Source organism: Armigeres subalbatus, chromosome 2 (genome assembly GCF_024139115.2).
Source record: "Armigeres subalbatus isolate Guangzhou_Male chromosome 2, GZ_Asu_2, whole genome shotgun sequence".
Classification (NCBI taxonomy): Eukaryota; Metazoa; Arthropoda; class Insecta; order Diptera; family Culicidae; genus Armigeres; species Armigeres subalbatus.
The window spans coordinates 34,465,059-34,480,405 of record NC_085140.1 but is presented as its reverse complement, the minus strand read 5'-3'; the positions used below and the strand labels follow the sequence as shown (position 1 = coordinate 34,480,405).

The window sequence follows — 15,347 nt, the reverse complement described above, 5'->3', positions numbered from 1 at the left end:
GATCAATAGACGAGCATGCTTTAGTGAGTAAATGGGTCGTATAAATGAAAAGTAGCAAATTCTAGTATACTACATTTTGAGTAGTAAACGTCACTCGTAGAACGTGTTCGGAATAATTAGAAGAGACTTTACACATTCCGAACATACCACAAACAACTTTGATAAGTGTAGTATTTACTACACAGGATTCTGTTTTTTTCCGCTCGTAATTTTTGCCACCAAAATCTTTGCATCATGTTTCAAAAAATCCTAAATAATTCGAAGAAAAATCACATGGTAATTAATACCGTGACCTGCCCTAATTCCGCGCATCGCCTAATTCCGTGGTTTTCATCAAAAATCAGAATCTGGCTATCATGGAAATCGTATTATTTGGTGAAATATTCAAACATATTATGTTTGAACATTTTACCAAATAATGTGATGTCCATGATAGCCAGGTTCTGATTTTTATGAAAACCATGGTATTAGGCGATGCGCGGAATTAGGGCAGGGCAGGTCACGGTATGCATTAAACATTTAGGATGGGTACAAAATTGAGAAAATGTAAATCGTGTTAAAACAGCATCCAGTGTACTGATTTTTTGTAGTCTGCTCTAGACATTGCTACTCATGTCTTTGGCTTTCTTAATATTTGAAATTTCCCTGATAATTCCAGGCTTTCCAGGTTTTTCCAGGTAGTAGACACCCTGTATATAACACTAAGATTATTTCTTAACTAAGATCCAAGAAAAACTTTATTGAGGATTCCTGGAATTAAATTAGTACTTCTGATTAAAAAAAAATCATAACAATAGATTAGAAAGTTCTGCTGAATCGAAAATGCTTACTGCGGAAATCTTGTAAGGTTTATCTATCGAATATGTTGGCCTTCCATGTGACTAGAAATATAATTTAATTTCTATTGTTCAGTACTTTACTTAAGTGTACTTGGAATTTTAATTAAACTCATAGGCGCGAATAGCAAATCATCAAAGCTAGAATTTTACCACTCCCAAACACAATCTTTTTCCAACGGAAAGCTACCTAATTGAGTAAATTAATAATATACGAAAAAACATTACAAAGCAATTAATAATCTCTGAGAGAATGGAATTAAACCATGAAAAGTTATCAAGCTATACCAGTTTCATAGTGAATGGAATTTGCCGATCGGTCAATTACTTAGAACTATGAATAATTTCTCACTATGCCTTGTAACGATCTAAATTCTAGATCATCATTCCAAAGTTCGCGAACCATGTGCATTTACAATTGACGTCAATCAGCTCAGAGCATGGCAATCAACAGATCCGTGTAAGGAACTTTCCACAGTTTCGATTGAAACTGGATCCAACCAGCTTCAATTCCATTCCAGTTCGTAAAACGATGCAGTTCATAGCCACTCATAAAGCTGCTGGTCGTTGCCAAGAGTTCAATTCGGTTTCTGGATCATCATGCTCTTATCATGTTTGTGCAAAGGATTCACAATCATCCCGAAAAAATATTCCATCTGTCTTCAATTATACGCACCGCGTTTTTTCTTGTCGTTCTTTAGTCGAATCAAAGCTGCTGCATGCTCTGACCATACTGTGATCAAACGGTCAACTCGGCCTGCAATTGAACTTCAGTTCTACTCAATACCATACGAACAAACTATCACCCATATTCTTGTTTACGTACGAACGCGCTTTCGAACGAAAGTTGAAGTGCATTCTCGTTTACGCCAGCAAAATAAAATGGAGAAACGGTTCGAACGAATCGCATTCGTTCGAAAGTATCGTTTGTCCGTAAACAAGAATAAGGGTGTATACCAAACAAACAAAATCATTAAATATCGAGGCATATTTTTGCGTGCCTCCGTGTTCGTTAATTATTCACGAAACAGACCAATCAACGGTTGGATCGAAACAAACGAGCCCCCAAGCAAACATATGCTTGCTTATACATCAGCAGCACACAGATCCCAGTATATAGAGGGTCGCATACGGCGCAGTATAGTACATGCCATTCATTACAGCTGTTGCTTGGTCGAAAACGACGACAACTACGACGACGATGGCGGTTTCCGTAGATACGAAGGTAAAACCGATTTCGCGGTCACTAAACTATACAACACTAAATAAATAGGGTTGCTATAGAAAAGCGGCGAATGAGGTCATTTGGATAATAATTCGTTTCCGAAAGTAATGTTTTAAATTGCATTTTTACAGACCATTTCATATTATATAGATTTAGCATTTGAAGATTTTTCATTACTGGTAGAAAAATTTCCTAAAAACTTTTGTTTGCGGTATTGGTAACGGTATTCAAAGCTTCAGCAAAAGCTGGTTTTACTTGAGATATTGCGCCAATCAATTTTGCATAATGTGAAAAGTGATGAAATCGTTTTACATTGGTATAAACAAATGGCAAACAAATATCCAAACCATTAATTTTCATTTCAATATCTGTTCTACAGACTTAATTGGAGCACAGCCAGAATTGGCATTAGCTCATTCTGACTAATCATATTGAGGATGTGCATAGCGTTTGGGTGAAGATCACATTCCACAGTCCCTTGAACTGAATGTTATTTACCCCAGTCGAGCTTGACAACGGGCATAGAGTGCTCCTTTCTATCCAAAGTAGGGTGAATATATCAGTTACAGCTGTAATGTGCATAGTAGTAGAACATACTCAAATGCTGAAATCAACTTTTCTGTGGCTTACTTTTCAGTTTGTTGTGATGTTGTGTTATCGTGTCCTTTTGAATTTAGCTAATTATAATCCATTGGAAAAAATAACAGCGCGAATATTTGTTAAGTGTTGCTTATTTTTACCCTCCCAATTAAAATAAGCTCGCTCAGCTTATTTCCTTTGAACTGTATATTTAGCTTTACCCTAATACCTAGCATCTGATCGACGGAATGCTTTCAAGGTTCATCTCTGGCGGTCTGGATAATAAGCAAAAGTTAATCTTCTCTTCTGTCATTAATTTACAAATAGTTGTTTGTAGCTACCATAAACTAGCATATATTGAAATCAAAGAGCCTCACAAGTAGCTAGAAATACAGTAGCGTTTCCTACACCGAACAAGTTTAATACAGTTGTTTGCCATTATAAGTTTCTGGCTAATTAGCTACAGTAACGACCAGCCAGTGGATTCCTACTACACGGATTTTTACACCGTGTCCCAGCTAGTGGCAGAACGCCACTGGCGTTCCCTCACAGTTCACTACGATTGAGTACGGGTTCAAATTGACGCTGTACCTCTATCTACAGTCACCGAGCGTCAAGTGGTTGAGTTAGATAACAACGTCGTATTCGATCTCCGAAGCTGCACAAGCCCATGGAAGCGAGCTACTGCATTAGTATACCAAGTGCAAAGGTCAGCGTTCGTATATACGCGAACAACTGCAAACTAGCGCTGATGTAGAAATTGATTGCTGAGCATTGCGATGATAGTTGATAGCGAACAGCAAGCGATGGAAATCAGCTATAATCGGTAGACAGATAACTTTGAATGTTTTAGCTGTGCGAAAAACCATTATCATGTCCATAATAAAAAGTTGAGCAAACAAACAACCTCTCGGATTGTTTTGGTCAAAAATGTCAATTTGAGTAGGCAATACATAAAATATTATAAATCTTCTAAAATATTATTAAAAAATCGATCAGTTAATTGATTTTATTTATTTTACACAATAATTGAACCGTTTGTTTGAGAAACTGCATATGTAACATTTTTGGCCAAAATGAGATTTATTCTGAATCCTTGTCCAAAAATACGTATTCTGGCAAAAAATACGAAAAAAAAATTTTGTTCAGGAATGTATGAAAAAAAATTGGTTTTTTGAGAAACTACATAAGTCCACGTACTTTGAAGAGCAATTGTGGAGTACTGCTTGGATTTTTTGCCCTGAAAATGCCCCAGGGTGTTGAGTTTTTCCGAAAACTATTGATCTGTATCGAAGAAATCGAAACATTCGGTGCAAATTTGTTCAAAAAACAGTTTTTTATTGTTTTCTCGAAATAGTGTAAAATGGACTTATGCAGTTTCTCAAACAAATGATTCAATTAGTTTTATAAGCGTTATTTTAAACAGCGTTAGTTACAGACTTTTGAAATATTCTTGTATGTACTTCCACAATTCAATACGCATTTGTACTAACAAGCTATGGGCTCAGCGAAGTAACCTTCACAACCAATAAACAAGTCATTTTTTGCACATGATGAGTCGAATTCGTTAGAAAATGGAGCGTTTGGAAATCGCGAATTTGAACGGAAGCAATTATAGTACAAACTTGGAAGACTAATGTCGATTTCCTTCTAGTGCGAGAAACAAGCTGCATGCGCACCATTCGCATAATAGTCCCATTTGACTTTTGACGTAAACTACGTCTAAGGGGAAGACTCGGATACAGGGTGTAAAATGAAAATTTTAAAATTGGGGACCGTCACGAAATCATGTAAGATTTGTAACATTTATAGGTCCTTTATCTTTCAATGGATTTTAAAGAGTTATAGGGGACCGGTTCGGCACTTCATCCCATAGCTGCTATTTCCATCCCATCAAAAACAAAGCAATGAAAAGGAATTTGGTTTGTTTCTTATTTTTGTGATTTTTTCAACAGTGAGCACGCATGTTAGCAAAAAGAAGCGACGAGATTGGTGCTGTATTTCTTTGTTTTGCGATGAGATGAATATATGTTCAGTGAAATGGAAAACGGAACAGTTCCCCTATATCAATTGATTCGCAAACTTTCTACCAATTTGCCAGTACTATTGAAACTTTTGAGTATCAATCTTGGTATCCTTGGTAATTGCCTACATTTTGCCTACTAATTGGTTCAGTGTACTATATTTGGTTTGACGTAGTTTACGTCGAGCGGTCGTGTCTTGTATACAACCCCAATTTTTTTTATCACTTTTGAGTAAACCCAATGAATAGTGTTCATTTTTAATGTACTTCCATAAAATGCGATTAGGTCCAAGTGTGACAGAAATACCAAGTCATGCGCGTCCGATAATGAAAGTACCCGCATCACAGTCCCATTATTAAGAATTTACATAACTTGATTTTAGGTGATTTTTTCAATTTATATTACATTTTTGAAGTTTTATATGGAAGATGTGATTTGAAATTTCAATGGTTGCAGTCAAACCTCTATGAGTCGATATTGAAGGGACCATCGACTTATGAAAAAATATCGAGATATGGAAGAGAATTTCTTTGGAAAGCTATTTTAAGGGACCATCACAGTAACCCAGAAAATATGATTTAGTATGACATAATAGGGCATAATTTGCTTCCATGAGTCGATATCGAATATTATTGCAAAAAAAAACAGTATCATCAAGATGAATACACAGCTACACTGAGCCAAATCAACTTCCTTCCAAGATAGGATACGCCATTCCCTTCGATTCATAAAATCTTATTCTCGATTCCATGTGTCAAGAGTTGGTGTATGCCACCCTACTTTTAAATCGAAGCAAAATCATCTCATTCCCGACCTTCACTGCCCCCAACAATGCACAGTGGGCCACGTCGTGAAATTAGGAGGAAAAAATTATTTTCACCATAATGATAATTTTTTAGGATCAAAGTGTCTTCAGCTAAGTCAAAGCTTATTATTTGAGCTTTATTTTGAAGTTTGTTGTAATAGGGTGGCCCCACTACATTTTGAGATAAAAATTTTAAGTTCTATATTTCTAATTTTAGCATTGTACGATGTTCTAGAAAGTTTTCCCTTATTTAATTTTGAGGCACTTTGCTGAAGAAACCATTGTTGTACGTCGTTTGTATCATTTGTTATGATAATTTTAAATAATTATGTTAGGGTGACCCTAAAAAATCAATATTTTGATTGTAACTTTTTAGTTTTAATTTTCATCGAAGTGACGTCTTCTACAAAGTTTTAGAGCACAAAAGAATGCATGTTTTGGTTACATAACCGAGTGAATACATTGGTGGATTGCAGAGATATCACTATTTTTCTTGAAAAAATCCGTTGTTTTCAAATGCCTGTATTTTTGAATGGGGAAAAAGGGGGATCCATTTTTACCTGGGTTATACAGAAGAGAGGCTAAGGATTGCTCTGGAATTTGAGGGAATTTGAGGTTTTTTCATCATTTAAAAAAAATGACTTTATGTACAAGGAAATCAAAATTCTAGAAGTTCTAGAAGTGTTATAAAACCGAAAATTCCGCCCAATTCGTCAAAAACAAAATGTTAGTAAGTAGTAATCGTAACTTCCTTATATATTTCCAGCGCATCTTCACTCAATATACCGATTGGTAGGATAACATGTTCAATAATATCAACGCTTATCAACGTGACAACTTCACTGAACAGACCGTAATCGTAGGTTGTTTACATCACTCGTTCAATCGATTTTACTTTTAAATCGCTAAGGGTGGTACGAAAATTAGGTTTTTCGAGCGTATTTTTTATTTAATTTTATCTAGATATATATTAGGGTGGTTCAAAAATTCTATTTTTCTCACACCGATCACTCAATTCTGTCCCATGTTCTGAGTGTCCTCCGCAAATTGATTTAGCTTTGAGCCGTTTCAAATTTGCATGGAAATTAGTATGGGCATTGATTATGGCGCTTCCCAATTAAGCGCTGGCGAAAACAGAACCCACATAGCCAAAAGGAGTCCTAAAGAATTATCACTTGGATAATTGTTCGAATATTCAGTAATCGATTTTATTTTATCTGTTAGTTCTTTGGAGCTTACCGCCAAACAACATTGACAAAATCAGGATTCTATGTTGCACTGCACGTATCAATGATGCGCTTCGAGAAGTTCAATAATCATAACAAAAGATTTGCAAGCTGGATTAAAACCGATTACTAATTATTGAACGGCCATTGGGTTCTTTTTCGCCAGCGCTGTATGGAAGCGCCATAATCAGTAGGATGAAAAATCCACTTCCCCATACTTATTCCCATGCAAACTTGAAACGGCTCAAAGCAATCAGTTGTTATCCAATTTCGCTCAGGACGCGGAGGACACTCAGAACATGTTACAGAATAGAGTGATCGGTGTGGAGAAAAATCGAATTTTTGAACCACCCTAATATATATCTAGATAAAAGTTAAAAAAATAAATTACGTTCGAAAAACCTAATTTTCCATACCACCCTAACGATTTTAAAGTAAAATCGATTGAACGAGTGATGTAAACAACTCACGATTACGGTCTGTTCAGTAAAGTTGTCACGTTGATAAGCGTTGATATTATTAAACATGTTATTCAACCAATCGGTATATTGAGTGAAGATGCGCTAGAAATATATATAAGATTATGATTACTATAAACTTTTTGTTTTTGACGAATTGGGCGGAATTTTCGGTTTTATAACACTTCTAGAACTGATGATTTTTATTTCCTCGTACATAAAGCCATTTTTAAATGATGGAAAAACCTCAATTTCCCTAAAATTCCCCAATACCAAAATATGCAGAGCAATCCTTAGCCCTTCCTCTGTCTAACCCAGGGAAAATGGATCCCCCTTTTTCCCCCATTCAAAAATACAGGCATTTGAAAACAAAGGATTTTTTCAAGAAAAACAGTTATATCTCTGCAATCCACCAATGAATTTACTTGGTTATGTAACCAAAACATGCATTTTTTTATGCTCTAAAACTTTGTAGAAGACGTCACTTCGATGAAAATTAAAACTAAAAAGTTACAATCAAAATATTGATTTTTTAGGGTCACCCTAACATAATTATTTAAAATTATCATAACAAATGATACAAACGACGTACAATGGTTTCTTCAGCAAAGTGCCTCAAAATTAAATAAGGAACAACTTTCTAGAACATCGTACGATGCTTAAATTAGAAATATAGAACTTAAAAATTTTATCTCAAAATGTAGTGGAGCCACCCTATTGCAACAAACTTCAAAATAAAGCTTAAATAATAAGCTTTGACTTTGCTGAAGACACTTTGATCCTAAAATATTATCATTATGCTGAAAATAATTTTTTCCTCCTAATTTTACGACGTGGCCCAATGTGCAATGGTGAGCACTGTCATACGGCTTTCGACGCGCTGAGTAGCAAAAGATTTTCATCCTGAATGCAGATGATATGTACAATGGCCCCGCCCCTTTCGGAATTTCATTCATTCTCGGAATGCATCATCATTCGCTTTCGTAATATAAACGGTTTCGCTGCTTCAACTCCCATGATCTCTCATGGATATTCCATTCGAAGCCAAAACGAGAGCGCCATTTGCAAAAGTGATTTATGAAACGCACAAGGCAGGAGGAAAATAATATTATTGTCGTCTGTTTCGTCGAATACCTGCAGGAATAGTTAAATGTGCGGACAATGGTAAGTCAAAATAGCATAACAACATACAATCCCAGCATTTTCATAACCGGCATAATCTGAGAACGAATGTTTTTTGCGGCTGAACATGTTTACAACTCATCTGGTAAATTCTTGATTTTGAACATGATTTCACCATTCTAGAGAAATATGCCAAAGCGTAATATGCCAGGGATAATTGATGTTTATCTATATTTGAATATAATTTTCACCGAAAATCCTACATATTCTATGTATTTTATAGAAAACTTCGGCGCAAATTCTGGGAACCACGACGGCAAAACACTCAGAGGCGCCAGGAGTGTGAACCTCCACTCCAACCTGTCGGATTTGGAAAATCTCCCTTCCATTCCCAAGGCGCGCAGCTAAGGCAATTGTGCAAATTTGCCGACCTCCATAAACCTAAAAATGCATAAAAATATTCATTTTTCCCAATTTTATTTAATGACTTAAAAGGAAATTAATTCATTGAATGATTCATTTATTAATAAATGGTGTTTTCCAAAACGAAAGCTTTCACAAAATCACATTCTTCCTAATTTTGAATGAAAATCAAATAGAAACTACATTGAAGGCATTCGATTCCCATTTCAAAGCCGTTCGAAAAACATCCAGTTTGTTATTCACATATTGTTTTCAACCTCATTCGGTTGTTGGGTTGTGCGCATATGGTGCTTATTATCTAGCATCGGCAGCAATCGAATGCGTATCATCCAGAATTGGTATGATGTTCGTTAAGTGGCCGAGGCAAATTAATAATCAGTCGCTATGAGACTTAAGTTTTTGTTCAGTGTAGGTGTTTTATTCTGCCAAGTTTATGGAAAAGAAGAAGGCGGGGGTGAAAAAAATATTTTCAGTGCAAAATGAAAGCCAGCGAGGCTCTGCCATACTAAAATCCAAGATGGCTGAATTTTGAATTTAACAGATTGGAACACCTAGTTGTTATGCGAGCGAGAGCAATGCAATGCGCAATTGGGACAACGGAGATCACAAAACACGATCAACGAATGGCCTTTTACTCAAGGACAGTCAATTGACCCTTAAGTATCCTTACTGAAACCAATTTGTGATAAACGTTATGATTACGGTGAAGATATAGAATAGAACATGTATTTGAAATGGAAGATCTCTTTAACGATTAACCGTAGCAGGGCAAGCATTCGAAGCCTTCGGATCTAGTTCAATACTCTTACGAAGGCTCTAGAAAATATATATGATGACGAATGGACTTTATAGTTAATCAAATTAAAACAAGTTGATTAAATAGCCAAACGTGGTGGAAAAGCACGGAACGAGTATTATTATATCTCAGATGAATGTTCACATCTCATCGCAAAACAAAAAAAACAGCACCAAACTCTTCGCTTCTTTTTGCTAACATGCGTGCGCACTGATGAAAAAATCACAAAAATAAGAAACAAATCAAATTCCTTTTCATTGCTTTGTTTTTGTTGGGATGGAAATAAGAGCTATGGGATGAAGTGCCGAACCGTTCCCCTATTACGTATTTTTGGACGGGGATTCAGAATATATAAAAAAATTCATTTTGGCCAAAAATGTTACATATGCAGTTTATCAAACAAACGGTTCAATTATTTTTTTTATTTTTCACCGCTTTCATTATTGTAAGACCAATGGGACAGAAGAAAACCTTACCTAGTTTAACCTATTAATGATATGAGTGTATTACTTCTACGTAAAGTTAAACACGAAGAGGACATTTTTTCAATAAAACACGGCACAATTAGGCGCAGAACCGCATGTTGTGACGGTTTTTCATTGGCTTGAATGAAACCCTTTTGATAGCAGTGTATTACACACAGCTTCAAAGCTGGAATTTATTTCCAATTAGTAACTATAAAATATAATATATAAAGTAACTTACAATCTAGTTTCCAATTCAATTTGCAAGCCGCCGAATTCATCACAACTGCACTCTACATTTCCTCAGCACATTCAATTTACAGTGTTGCTAGTTTCACAAATACTATCAACTCATTTTAACACCGCAGTTCAGGTTATACAGATCAGATAATTACAAGCTATACAGAGCTTATTTATGACATTAGTCTAGCCTTCAATTGCACCGGCAATACCGGAACATTGATAGCCATTCCGTCACATTTTATATCCGGGACGTTATCAGACATCATGGACTGGACAACCACATATTTCATACAACATCGCACCGTGAATTTTTTATTGATCTACATCTTTTATTTTTCTAATTCGGTGTTACATCCACAACTAAGACACTGCCGTGCCGCCACGGAGATTGATTACAGGCATTATAAAATGGTCATGTTTGATAATCAAAATCCCATTTTCTACCTCTAATCGGTATTGAACATCTAAACTCAATATGGCTTTTACACTATAATGAAGTAGGGGAACTGTCCCGCTTTCCGTCTCCCTGAACATATGTTCATCTCATCGTAGAATAAAAAAGAAATACAGCACCAATCTCGTCGCTTCTTTTTGCTAACACGCGTGCTCACTGGTGAAAAAAATCACAAAAATAAGAAACAAACCAAATTCATTTTCACTGCTTTGTTTTTGATGAGATGGAAATAGGAGCTATGAGATGAAGTGCCGAACCCTTCCCCTTATTTTGATTGCTTTGTTGTAAAACACCACACCCCTTGTTAGAAGTTCCATATAAAAAATTTTGCCGTTATAATGATTTCCATTTGAAATGAGCATAAATATTCAAATAATGTTTGCAAAAACTTTTATCGATTGAAAATTTAAGTCAGTTTCAGCCTAAATTTTAAATTCATTCTTATCGGTAGAAACCGAGATTTTGATTTTCAAACATGACCATTTTGAAAAGTCTAATTACTTCGAACAGTGTACTTTTTAGCTGTGTTATTGGGTGTCAGATATCAATCCAAGGCTTAACTCCTTTCTAAGCCTTTATTGTGCTTTGTGTCATAATCTTAGGTGCATGTTTTATTTTTCTATAGACTGTTATGTACATTATTATTAAAGTTCATATAGTCAACTACTATTATACTACGAAGTTAGAAGAGATTTATCTGAAACATTTAGTTATTATTGAATAAACGAATTTTATCGGAAGGTAAGGATATCATAATTGTCCAACAATGAAATATCGTTGAAATTTTGCATTTTAGCGCATTTAATTTCGGAATTTGAATCAAAGTGCTCGGAATTTGAGACAATTTTTACTATCCGTGTTCGGCATTGAGATAAAGTTTGGCAGAATGAAACCATTGAGTATTGATAGGCACGATCAATAAAATATGATTGTAAAGCACTTGTAGAAAATTTCTATTCTTTCGCTATCCGATGGGAACAATTGATCTATTGGGCCGGGACAAATATTATTTTCTTCTTCTGTCTCCGCCTCGATTTTTTGTGGCTTTGTTTTATTATTTGAAAGGGGAATCCAAATTTGATTGGAAAAACAAATAAAATATTGTTTTTTCCCAGAAAATTCTTTTATTATTATAGCTTTATTAAAGAGGTTTTCAGCCGAAGACTGGTTCGCCTCTTAGAAAATTCTTTAAGAAAACCGTGTTCGGAGTTAACTTTCCAAAATTTTGGGTAATTTAAAAAAAGAATTTTGTAGGCGTAGTAGCGGGCACCTTCATTCAGAACTGGTACCAAATATATATTCCTAAAAAGTCCTACTTTCTAGAAAATCCGCTTTTTTTAATTACAATTATATGAAGATTTAAGAGCTAGGCATAAAGGTGCTGCTTTTCTTCTGAAATAGTTTTACAATTTCATGAACTTTGTTTAGTTATGTGGTTAGTTCTTGAGGATCGGATTGGCCGAGGATAGGGAGTACAAGAAAAAAAAGTAAGGATATGACAGGGCCTAGGGAAATAACATACAATCAATACCAAATTTTCAAAACGACCTTTTTTAACAAAGGTCGCTTTTATAACAAAGACTCAAACGTCGATTTGTCGAATCTGAGAGCACTCCTACGTAAACCAACACCACCAACAGGTAGCCGAGGTCTTCACCTATGTGTTGACGGTGTTGGTTTGCGTGGGAGGGCTAAGCAAGACCTGTTGATGGACAATTGTAAAAATAAAACTCGTTGAAGGCGATTTGTTGCTCATAAATATCGTCTTCCATAGCGCCCACCCTGGCAATTGAGTCCGTTCTCTCATTATCCGGAATCGAGCAATGTGTTGGGACCCATACCAGGGTAATAGTGTATAAGCGAATCGATATGGTTTATATTTCTCTAAGGCAATATGATGTGCTGTACCGGTCGCATTGAACGAATAGCCTCTATTGAGCTGAGACTATCCGTAAAAATGAAGTAAGCAATGGATATCGGATGTCCACCAGCCTTAATTTCTCAGCGAGTCTTAATTCCTGTAATGACTTAGCAGGCAAAAGTAAACGAAAAAGAAGCATGAAATTTCCTTATCGCAGAAACCTTTAGAACCAAAACAAAATCTAACCAAGCTATGATGGGAATGGAACTTTGATAGCACAAGGAACTAGTTAAATAGCAAATAGTTGGAAAGATAAGCCTGGAGTAGCAGAAATTAATAAAGTATAGAACTGGATACAACAGAAGGTCAAAAAATGAAGAACCTCTCTAACGCCGAGTGGACAGAGTTGATAACAACCAGCGTCGTTAGGTATGCATCAGCTCAATCTTGGCGATCCCAGGAGCGAATTTTAATGCGTTTAATCCGGACGATAAAACATCCTTGGCGGGCGAAAAAGGAGAAGTGACGTTTCCCCAAAACTTAAACATAATCCACGATTTTTGCAACTACATTTAATGAAACCAATGTCAAAACGTCGGGAGCAAAGACTTTGTTCTAAACCCAATTCCGCTTTTCGGCAATCCTGAATTGCGATATGATCAATTTTTCAGGTCAACAGGTGATCTACCAAATATCCTGGAGATTACAACCAACATTCATTTCATACGATAAATGACATTTCATTCGAATATTATGTGTTTGGATCCCAAAGTATTACTTATTCTCCATACAGTAATTTAAAAACAGTTGAAACTTATCTAATCAATCTTAGAAAATTCTAAAACCGCGATTTTCGAGGAAGTGTAAATATAAACCCGCGATTTTGCGGAAACATTTAAAGGAACTGTAATTTACGCGACTGGTGCAAATCCGCGACAAATCTATGAAATTCGTGAAAATCGCGAAGGCGATTTGCAAGTAGTCTAAATATAGGCGTGGAACACAACAATAAAGGTGAACGGACCGACGATGGAAGGAGATGTGGCCTAGAACAATACATTGTAGCGTCAAATTGTCGATTCAGGGTTATCTGTATATAAGTAAGCTTAATAAATGAAATCGAATCTTTTGTAATTTTCAGTTAAATACGAGTACTGACGCAACCTTGTAGAACACTAAACGATGCGAAATAATTAGGTACAAAAGTTAATAAAATACAACACGGAAGAGTACAATTTATAGTTGTTGGCGTAAGACAATAAGATCCACTTTAAATGTGCATTCTAACGTAATATTGGTACTGAGCGTATAAGGAAGGTTACTTGCATGCAAACACGGCATTGCAAACAGTTACCTAACTCTAATTTATCTACACAACTCGTGCTATAAACTATTTTCTATTTTGCACACGGAATCTACTATCTCGATTTACAACAGCAAACTTACTATTTATTCTAACAAATGTTGCGTCACAATAACAACCCTGTAGACAAGTGAGTGATAAACTAGCCACTAACCACGAACAACAGCTAAGTGTAATAATTTTATCATTCAAAGGGAACCATTAGGGCATAGCTTCTCAAAGTACGTGGATCGCTTCCATGAGAATCGCACAGGCACAGGAGCTGCGATCCACCACTTTGGAAAACTATGCTACTGGGAGCTTTCGCCGTCTACTCGGATTTTTTTCATTGCAATATCGGTTCGGAGGCATGGTATGTATGTATCGTCTAGCGGTTAACTATAAGGTGCCATATTTTAGAATTTGTGCAGTAATGAGTCGTGGTAAACTTCATCGAACCACCTCACTTACTAACTGCGGAACCAATAAGGTGTGTAAAAGTTTTCAGAGAGCTACAACTGGCTGGTGGTGAATGATCCGGTACAGGATTGATTCAATCAAACGAGTTGGTTTTCTGAAATTTATTTAAGGGATGATGAGAAGAGTGAGCGAGAGCGAAAGCCGATCGATGGATTTCAAAGTAGATATGGAAGGGAACAACAATGGTGAAGGTGTGAATGAAAAGGCAGTTTTTGAATTTTGAGCACATTTGAGCCGAACCGTTTTTGATTTCAAACAAATTACCAAAAGATTCCCACAATGACCGTAATCCGTGACAATCTTAATGGTAAAAACATGTAATTTAAAATGCCTGTTGATGATTACAGAATGAAGGGAGTGAGTGCGTCTTGCATAGAATTCAATAGAATTACAACCAAAATCATCTAGCAGAGCAGTTCGAATCTGCTCTATGCAACTAAATTATTCTGGATATAAGAAAAACACGTCTGCAAGTGTTTAACTTGCATAAACCCAGGAAAATCAAAAGGATACCGAAAATAATAATGGCATACTTTTCCTTGCATTAGCGCACCAACGACGAAACATAGGGCAGGTAATTTTGAAGAAATACAAAGCCTTTTTCCACTGTACCTTACCATCCACCAGCAGGTGCGAATTGTTGCATTTGTGTATACCGGCAAGGGAGGAAGACGGCGAACCCGAGTTCATCAGGCTCGGGTTCAGAATCAGCTCAGTGACATGTTCGATCGCTTGCTCGAGATCGATCAGACTGAGCAGGGATAGGTCGGGATTGTCATCGATCGCGGCCGTCCCCCGAATCCGGTCGTCAGTCACCGCCGAAGGCATCGTCGGAACGTTGTTAGTGGGAGAAGGAATGGCATTAGTGAAAGGAGGAATGGTTGTGCTGGTACCTAGATCAGGATGGCTCCCGTGTAATGTCCCAGGAATGGCGCTCGCCAGTGATGGGATCTCAGTGGAAGGTATGGGATACGTTGGCATTTCGCGGCCAACCATCGACAGATACGCT

At 36.4% G+C, this 15,347-nt stretch overlaps 1 protein-coding gene across 3 annotated transcripts in view; it reads right to left on the bottom strand.

Moving 5' to 3' along the window:
* LOC134218442 (mitochondrial adenyl nucleotide antiporter SLC25A25) overlaps positions 1 to 15,347 on the bottom strand; it is a 93,919-nt gene that overhangs the window by 52,044 nt on the left and 26,528 nt on the right. The window lies entirely within an intron of this gene.